We start from the raw sequence: 9,902 nt of genomic DNA, 5'->3' as shown, positions 1-9,902 counted from the left end.
ATAACTTAATTTGCCAGCAGTCATTTGTCAGAAAAAAGTTGTTTTTTAAAATCTCTGATCTACATAAAAATATTTGGACTCCTTGGTCTCACATATTTTTTCTCGAAAAAATTCGGTACAAAAAATTTAAATATAACACTTAATTACTAATACATGATATTTGAGCATAAATTATTTTAAATTTGGTACTAATATGTGATTTTCAAGTAAAAGATGTATGAAAATATTGGTGTTAATGATGTATTTGTTTTTTTTTTTTTTTTTGAATGAACATCGATAGAAAATATTGGGAATACACTACTAATATATGATATAGAGTAAGAATTGTTTTAGAACTGATACTAATTAATATATGATAATTGAGTAAATTTGCCCTTACTTTTTATTATAATTTCCAAACCATGTCGAACGAGTTGTACAAAGAATATTTCTTACGTATGTACCTTGGTATTGCATTTGTCTTTTTTGTTTCTTTCCTCTATTTTTTTTTTTTTTTTTTTTTTTTTTTTTTTTTTTTTTTTTTTTTTGCGGATACTTGTATTTGTCTTCTTTAGTACCCCATAAGCTAGCACCAGTTTCCGTTTACAAAATAAAAAAAATAATCTACTACATGTTTGAAAAAAGGGTCGTGCTTTTAATTATTGTAAAATAATTTTCGTATAAATAGCCTTCCCAGGATCGATAAACATATTCTCAGTATATTTATGGTTGAAATACATCCAAAATGATCTATTTGTGGGTATAAATGGATGAGCTGAAGGTATTATCAAGTTGCTCTTGGTTTGGTAAAAAATAACAAACATATATCATGCCTAAAAATTGGTTTATAAAAATAGATGGATAATTACAGTAAAAACATTATAAAATAATAATCGATAAATAAATAAACTTTTTATATTTTTTTGGAGAAATTGCATATATCACCCCTGTGAAATCGCGTGTTTGCTGATAACTCCATATGAAAATTTTTTGAGCTAGAAGCCCCTTATGATTCTAAATCTGTAGCATACACCCCCTTCTGGCTAAAAAATGACTAAAATGCCCTTAATGTTATAATACAATTTAATATTAAATTATATTTCGTGTATGAAAAATATTATGATAAAATAATTATATATAATTTTCATAGTTATTTAAATAAAATTTGATTATTTTACTCAATTAAATATAGAATTATAAAACAAAATTAATTTAATTATTTATTTAAGTAAGTGTATTTTTGTCAATTTTTAACTGGAAATGGTGTGTATGCTACAAATTTTGAATCACGGGGGGTTATTAGCTTAAAAAAAAATTCATAGGGAGTTATTAGCAAACTCAAGATTTCACAGGGGTAATATATGCAATTTTCTCTATTTTTTTCACCAGTCGCGAATTTGACCAATGTACTAATTACTATATATATATATATATTAATAATCGATAAATCAATAGAATAATAATTTTTCAGAAAACCCTTATATAAACCTATGGTTCCGTTGTATCATAATTAAATTGATAATTATCTAAATTTACATATATACAAGGAAAATTTAGGAAAATATGTCTGTCGTTATATTATATATATTTTTTTATTGAAAGTTATCTTGTTGGATTTTATTTCGAGATTTTCACATTGCATTCTAAAGATGTGGTTTTACATTCTCAAATTACAACAAAAAAATACGAATAGTAATTGTCGCTCTAGAGCTTCCTTTCATATAATTGGTTCCAAATATATGTATATATACTTTACTCACATTATACCATGAATGTTATTTGATTAATCAACATGACGATATTATTTATTTAATTATTAAAAACAATGAAAACAACTTCCTTATTTTTATAAACACTAGTAAAAGTAACGTGCGATGCACGTGGGAACATATTTTTTTTGACGATAATCGTTGTTAAATAAATTAATTGAGATGAGAAGATATTAACACACAGTTAATAAATGATTTTTATGGTAATAATATATAGTTTTTGAAAAAAAAAACTTATTACATGTCTTGATGTAATAAATATAATCTTCGACATTGCAACTAATAAAAATATTTGCAACATTTTCGAACAATGTAATACTTGCAGTTTCAATATTTGTATTATTTACGGTCATGATTATTTTACATCCACATTAACAGTTTAGAATAAGGAATTATCAACAATTCATGTAAGCTTATAAATATAAGTGTTACGTTTATTGTAGTTTTACATTAACACAATATTGATATTGAAACTTATGTAATTATTACAGCTCGATCGAGTTTTCTATTTTTTTTTTTATTAATCTTGAGAAATTATGACATGCTTCGTACCATGAATTTGTCTTATTTTCTATCTCATGTATGTATGATTTATTTTTTATTTGTTAATAAATGAGATATGTTAATCAAATTATATTAAATATGATTTTGTAATTTTCTATGTTATATGTTAGTCACTATTGATTTATGGAAGAAAAAAAAGGTATAGATAATGCATTATAAACCTTAATTTAAATTATTGCGTCAAATATTTATTTACAAAGAATAACAATAATTTCATCATTCTCATCTGCATTCTGCTATGTTATCGGCTTTCATTACTTGTATGTCACTATCGTTAACGATCAATGTATTTATTGGACATCTTTTTCTTTTTTTTATTTCTCATTTTTCGAATCTACTGATATCTTTTTGCTTACAATGCTCTCATTGCTGAAATTTTTGATTGAATTTTGAATGTTTTTAATTACAAATGTTAACATTCCATATTTTATCTCAACTATTTTGTTGCATATTTTTCTTTATTTATTCATCTGATTAAAAATTTGCATCAATGCAATTTTTACAGGATCTTTAATTTAATGTGAGACGTGTCATCCATAATTTTCTAGACTTCTTTTTTTGATTTATTAACTAACCCGTAGTAGATTGATTAACATAGATATATTTACAGACTTCAATAATATTTAAATAATATCAATCTTATAATTTTGCTAAAAAAAAATTGAAGATATTCATCTCCAACTCTTGTAAAAATATTCCTTCGTTAATTGTAACATCATCTCATAAAATAATTATTATAGTTTTTAGATTTTTTGAGGAGGAAAAATATTTAATTTTTTAAATTTCAACTTTTACATATATGATATTTGTGTGTTGGTTTGTTCTTTATTTAATATTTTGGATTAAAACTTGACTTCACATGAATTAATTTATTTCAACACCGATGTGTATTATATATATATATATATATATATATATATATATTATATTTATGAACTCATGATATAATTATTTAGTTCAATAGGTTCTTACGCAAATTAAAATAAATAAGATTTTTTGTTGAAAAAAATATTTCATTCCATCTACAAACAAATAAAAACTAAAGTATTTTGTTGTTTCAATCTTTTAGGAAACTGGATAAGTATTTAATTTAATTAAAATTTTTGTGGAAAAAATATGTTCACTTTATCTACAAGAAATAAAAACTAAAATATTTTTGTATTTGAATATTTTTGAAACTGAAATCTTATCTAATATGCACACGTTTTCAATTTTGACCTCATAATAATTGATTTTACAAAAGTATCATGATCATAGAATTTATCAAGTGTGTACTAACCAAAGACAAAGTTGAAAATACACAATGAAAAACTTTGAGCTTGCAAGTTTTTAATGAAATTGAAATTATTAATGAATTTATAAAATATATATTTAATCAATTAAAGAGTAACATTATCAATTTATAAGATAAAAATTAAATATTCATATTTGTATTGATTTGTCTCAAGTTTTTAATGTAATTTATTTTTAAAAGAATTAATATTCATGAAGATTTAAGGATATAAGTTTTTGAAAAAAATACATCCAAACGAATCTGGAAAACGAATCTGGAAATTATTTTCTTAATGTGTTGATCCACTATACACTATTTATAAATTTCTATCTATAAAAAATTTTAAACAAGATTTATAGATGTTAAAATACTTTGATAATGGAGAACAAAATAATTGAAAGAGGGGAGAGAAAAATGTATCAACCCCGGAATCAACATACGAACAATATAAATCAACCTCGGACATCCAAAATTATGAACAAATACATGATAACAAAATGAAAATTACCGCAAGAAGAGCCTAGCGTGGTACTTGCTTCACTGAAAACAAAGCTGAAAATTATTTTCTTAGGCACCGTTTGGTTGAAGGATATGATTAATAATACATAGGCAAGAAATATAATGCAATAAAATATAAATTAAAAATGGTAGTAAATATAGTATTTAATTAGATTGGTAGATTAAAGTTTATTTGATTTGATTGATTAAATTGTATATAAAAATATTAAATGATTATTTTGCTCTTTTAATATTAAATAAAATATAAATAATATTATTTATAAGGGATTAAAGAGTAATATAAATAATGGAGGGATGTATATCATGTTAATTAGCCACAATTTTAATAAAACCGTGGCTAAATAACCACGGATTTACGAAACCGCGGCTAAAATAACCACGATTTTTAAAACCATGGCTAAATTTTGCAACGGTTTTAAAAAAGCCATGGATAAATTTAGCCACGGTTTTTTCAAAACCGTAGTTAATTTTGCCACGGTTTTTTAAAACCGTCTCTGTTTAACCACAGTTTTTTAAAACCGTGGTTGTTTAACCACGGTTTTTGAAAAACCGTGGCTAAATAGCCTATTTTCTTGAAGTGTTGGTGCACACTTTTATAATTGATATAGATTATCTCAATCTTTTTGTTGCATATTTTTCTTTATTTATTCATCTGATTGAAAATTTGCATCAATGTAATTTTTACATGATCATTAATTTAATGTGAGACATGTCATCCATAATTTTTCTAGGCTTCTTTTTTTGATTTATTAACTAAACCGTAGTAGATTTATTAACATAGATATATTTACAGACTTCAATAATATTTAAATAATATCAATCTTATAATTTTGCTAAAAACAATTGTAGATATTCATCTCCAACTCTTGTAAAAATATTCCTTTGTTAATTGTAACATCATCTCATAAAATAATTATTATAGTTTTTAGATTTTTTGAGGAGGAAAAATATTTAATTTTTTAAATTTCAACTTTTACATATATGATATTTGTGTGTTGGTTTGTTCTTTATTTAATATTTTGGATTAAAACTTGACTCCACATAAATTGATTTATTTCATCACCGATGTGTAATTTATATATATATATATATATATATATATATAGAGTTTTGCTATCCTGCCCACCCACCGTGCCCACCTAATGTGCCCACCATGAGGTGGCACTCAACTATTGGACGCACAATTCATCACATCCAATAGTTGAGTGCCACCTCATGGTGGGCACATTAGGTGGGCACGGTGAGTGGGCAGGATAGCAAAATTGTATATATATATATATATATATATATATATATATATTATTTTTTTTGTATTTATGAACTCATGATATAATTATTTAGTTCAATAAGTCCTTACGCAAATTAAAATACATAAGATTTGTTTTTGAAAAAATATGTCATTCCATCTACAAACAAATAAAAACTAAAGTATTTTGGTGTTTTAATCTTTTAAAAAACTGGATAAGTATTTAATTTAATTAATTTTTTTGTGAAAAAAACATGTTCACTTTATCTACAAGAAAATAAAAACCAAATTATTTTGGTATTTCAATCTTTTTGAAAACTGAAATCTTATCTAATATGCACACGTTGTCAATTTTGACATTATCATAATAATTGATTTTACAAAAGTATCCTCATAGAATTTGTCAAGTGTGTACTAAACAATGACAAAGTTGAAATTACACAATGAAAAACTTTGATCTTGGTTCACATTTTTATATTTGGTATAGATGAGTAATATAATATATTACTTTTATGTCATAGCCAATATTTAGCTTTTACATTTATATCCCTATATGTATTTATTTTTATATAAATTTGTGTAGAGTAAAATGACAAAATTGTAGATTGATCACAATTGTAAAACTTTACCTTTTATTTACACTTTTAGATAGGTAAACAAAAACATAAAGATAAAGATAATAGATAGATACATGTACAATTAATTTTAGTCATTATATTAAGGGAAAATTGCATATATCACCCTTGTGAAATCCCGGGTTTGCTGATAACCCCCTATGAAAGTTTTTTAAGCTAATAACCCCCTGTGATTCTAGATTTGTAGCATCTACACCCTTTTCAGCTAAAAAATGACGAAAATATCCCTACATAAAATAAATGATAAATTAAAGAGTTCATAAAAGTCAAGGGTATTTTCGTTATTTTTTAATCAAAAGGGGTGTGCATGCTATAAATCTAGAATCACAGGGGGTTATTAGTTTAAAAAAATTTCATAGGGGGTTATCAGCAAACCCGAAATTTCACAAGGGTGATATATGCAATTTCCCCTTGTATTAATTAAAGGATCGGAATATAATACATGCATAACTAAAAGACAATGGTTGTAAATTAACATATCACTTCACGATAACATTAATTTATTATTTTCATCAGCAAGGACTAAGGAGAAATTATATTTGGTATGCAAATTGTAAATTAAAAGTTTTATTTTTAATTTGGTATTGTTATTAGTTAATTCACAGTCTTAATCAACTAATTAATTGACACTCTTTTTAAATTTATTCTTTTTCGTCCGATCCGTGTGTTGAGTACATGTTGACATTGGACACATCAACAATTTCTGATGCATCGATAGCAATATATAATGATACGTTATCATTTTCTGGCGCCACATTAGAACTCGTTGATGAAAAAAATTACTAGAATTGAAAAAAATACAAATTAGTAGACTAAGACGTTCCCTGAATTGACCAATAATAACAGGACCATGTAAAAAATTGAACACATCAACATTAAAAAAAAAACCATACATTAATTTATTGTAATAGTATTAGGTTGTGTTTGGGAGAGCTTCTGGGAAACACTTCTGAGTCTCTGACTACTGAGCTTTTCATTCAAAATTTAATTTGTGAAGGAAAAACTTTAAAATGCATCCTAGAAGCTCTTCCAAACAGTACCTTAGTATTTCTGAATCCCCTTTTTTTTTTTCTTTTTCTGTGGAAAAAAAATGTAAAATTGGTTATGTGTGTAGCAATCAGTGTCGAACTTGAATCCCAAGAAAATATTTCATGTCACCTACTGATCAGATAGAAAGAAGGGTGAAGATGGAACGAATCAACACAGCGCAAAAACTAAAATAAAAACCTAATTATATATATATGGTTATGGTCACCGAGTGAGCCCTGGAGTTCCCCCAAACACTTCAGGATCCATCCGCAGACGCCTAGCTAAATCCCACCGCCATGAAGTGTTCAGGGGAACTCTGGGGAACACCTGGTTAATTTATAATATATATCTCATATATGTTAACTTGCATGCATTTATTTATATATATATACTGTACACATCTAATATAAACAGGGTACGTACGTGGCCATTTAAAATCTTTTTTTTTATAATTTTTTTGAAATATTCTTTAACTGTAATGTTTCTGCAAGTATTTCAAAATTTAAGGTTACTGAATGAGCAGGGTAACCCTCGGAAACATGCACCTGGACGTGATTGTGGGAAGGTGGAGCTGGCTAGTTAGGGTGGGGTATCGAATACTTACATTTCTTATCACCAGTAGTGCTACTTTTGTTACCTTGTTTGTACTATTCCTTTGTTTTCATTTTCAACTTTGGAATAGCCTTTTTTTTTTTTACCTTTATGAATGTACTCAACATTACGAACAATTTATATTTCTTCTATTTTTTTTATTTAATTAGAAATTTACTTCTCACAAGTTTAAATTGTTTTAGTTGTACGTACACATAAATTTGAGTCATGCTAGATGTACAATTTAAATTGCACATACTGATGAAATTTTTCCTTTTTCGGGAGTAATTGAGAAAAAAAAAAGAAAAAAGAAAAAATAAGATGTATATGGATTCAAGAGTATTTTTGTAATAAGCCCGAGTATAACCTAAAGTGTGGGTTAGGGTTTTAAAAAAAAGTGTCCTAAAAAATAATTAGATTTAGCACGATAAAAATTCAAAAAAAAAAGCTATTAAATTAAAATAAATTACCAAAAAATTAGAAATAACTGGATTGTTCAGAATCTCCAATATTTCGTCCATAAGAAATTGATAAATGTGGCCATTATAATTTTCAGAAAAAAAAAGTTCTCTATTTCTCTATGTTAATGGAATTGGAGCATTCGAGTTGAACCTTCCGTCAATTTAATGCTTAAAATTAATGGAGAAAAGAGCCGATTCAGTCCCAAATAATTGACTCTTTTCTTGGTTTGGTCACAAATATTTCAGAGTTCCAATTTAGTCCTAAATACTTGTAAATTTTGACCGATCGAGTTGGCCTCAAAATGACTCAATAAAAAAGGATAAATTTATCAACATCAACAGTTACAAATCTTTATTTAAATTGTGCTCAACAACGTGAATTTCATTCTCAATGTTTGAGCCAAATTTCAGAGTATGATAGCAACGGAAAAAAATTTACATGCTTGAATATTGGATTAGAAATTAGCGCGTCTGATTTGGGTGTTTAGGAGATTTTAGAGTTATGATTGTCATATGCTATGTTACAGTTAGTTTAACCGTTAAATTGACAAAATGATGAACTCTCAAAATTTGTAAACGTTTAGGATTAAATCGACAACGCCGAAATATTTTGTGACCAAACTGAGAAATATATAAAAAAACATGTGGGACTGAACTGAGTTTTTTCCGGTCACATATCATTTCTATCGTTAGGTTTAACGATTAACTTGATGGAAGAAAAGTTTAGGATTAAACGGGGAGCATCAAAATATTTGGGACCAAACATTTGTGATTGAATCGGGTTTTCCCCCCAATGTGAATCATTAAATTTGTGGCAAACCACCAATGTTTTGGTGGGGATCGTCATCCCCTAATCGGTAGAGTTCAACCTAGCATATGAGTATTACCTCAATGATATATCTAATGTCTCATGATTTATCACGTCAATAATATATATGATTAATTACGTCAGTGTGTTAAAATAGGAACCATTGACCCCTAAGGGGGTGTCCAAGTTGGTGGAGTAGGTGAACTCTTGGCCAGATGTCAGGAGTTCGATTTCCTCTACCAACACCTTCTTGAACTAGTCTGTCACACATGGCTTGTCTAGTGTGTTTTACCTGGCTAACGTAGTTTGCAGGCTATTGCATTAATCCGGGGGTTTACTCAGTGCGCACCGAAGGTAGCGGCTGCGGGTTCCCAAGTCACAAAAAAATAAAATAAGAACCATTGGATGTGTGAATGTAAATATTGTATTTGCATTGAAGATTTACAGATACATAGAGTCATTTATACAATTTTTCCTATTCTAGATAAGGAATAAATCAATTAAAGAATATATGAGAATCCCTTAATTGAAGGGAAATCAAAACTTAAATGAGTGAATTATTTTATTCTATCATTCCCCCTCAAGCGAGACGTGGGATGTGGGCCAACGCAGAGCTTGTTCCGAAAGAATTCAAAGAGTGGGCGATGAAGAGCCTTTGTGAAGATGTCCGCAATTTGTAAGTCGGATGAGATGAATTGCGTGTCTAAACGACCCGACGAAACGAGCTCCCGAACGAAGTGATAATCAATATCAATGTGTTTTGCTCGTTTATGTGCACTTGGATTTTGGCTAAGAAAAATAGCACTGTTGTTGTCCGAGAAAAGAGTGGGACATGAGGGAATATTGACTTGAAGTTCCCGGAGAAGTTGAAGGACCCAAACCACTTTAGAAGCTGCATTGGCGAGGGCACGATATTCAGACTCGCAACTAGAGCGTGAAACTGTAGGTTGTTTCTTGGCACTCCAAGACACGAGATTTCCACTAAGATAAATGGAGTACCCATAAGTAGAAAGACGAGTTTCCACACA

The sequence above is a fragment of the Henckelia pumila genome, unplaced genomic scaffold (assembly GCF_033568475.1).
Source record: "Henckelia pumila isolate YLH828 unplaced genomic scaffold, ASM3356847v2 CTG_461:::fragment_3, whole genome shotgun sequence".
Taxonomy (NCBI): domain Eukaryota; kingdom Viridiplantae; phylum Streptophyta; class Magnoliopsida; order Lamiales; family Gesneriaceae; genus Henckelia; species Henckelia pumila.
The sequence above is the reverse complement of the archived record's forward strand: the minus strand, read 5'-3'. Positions refer to the sequence as shown.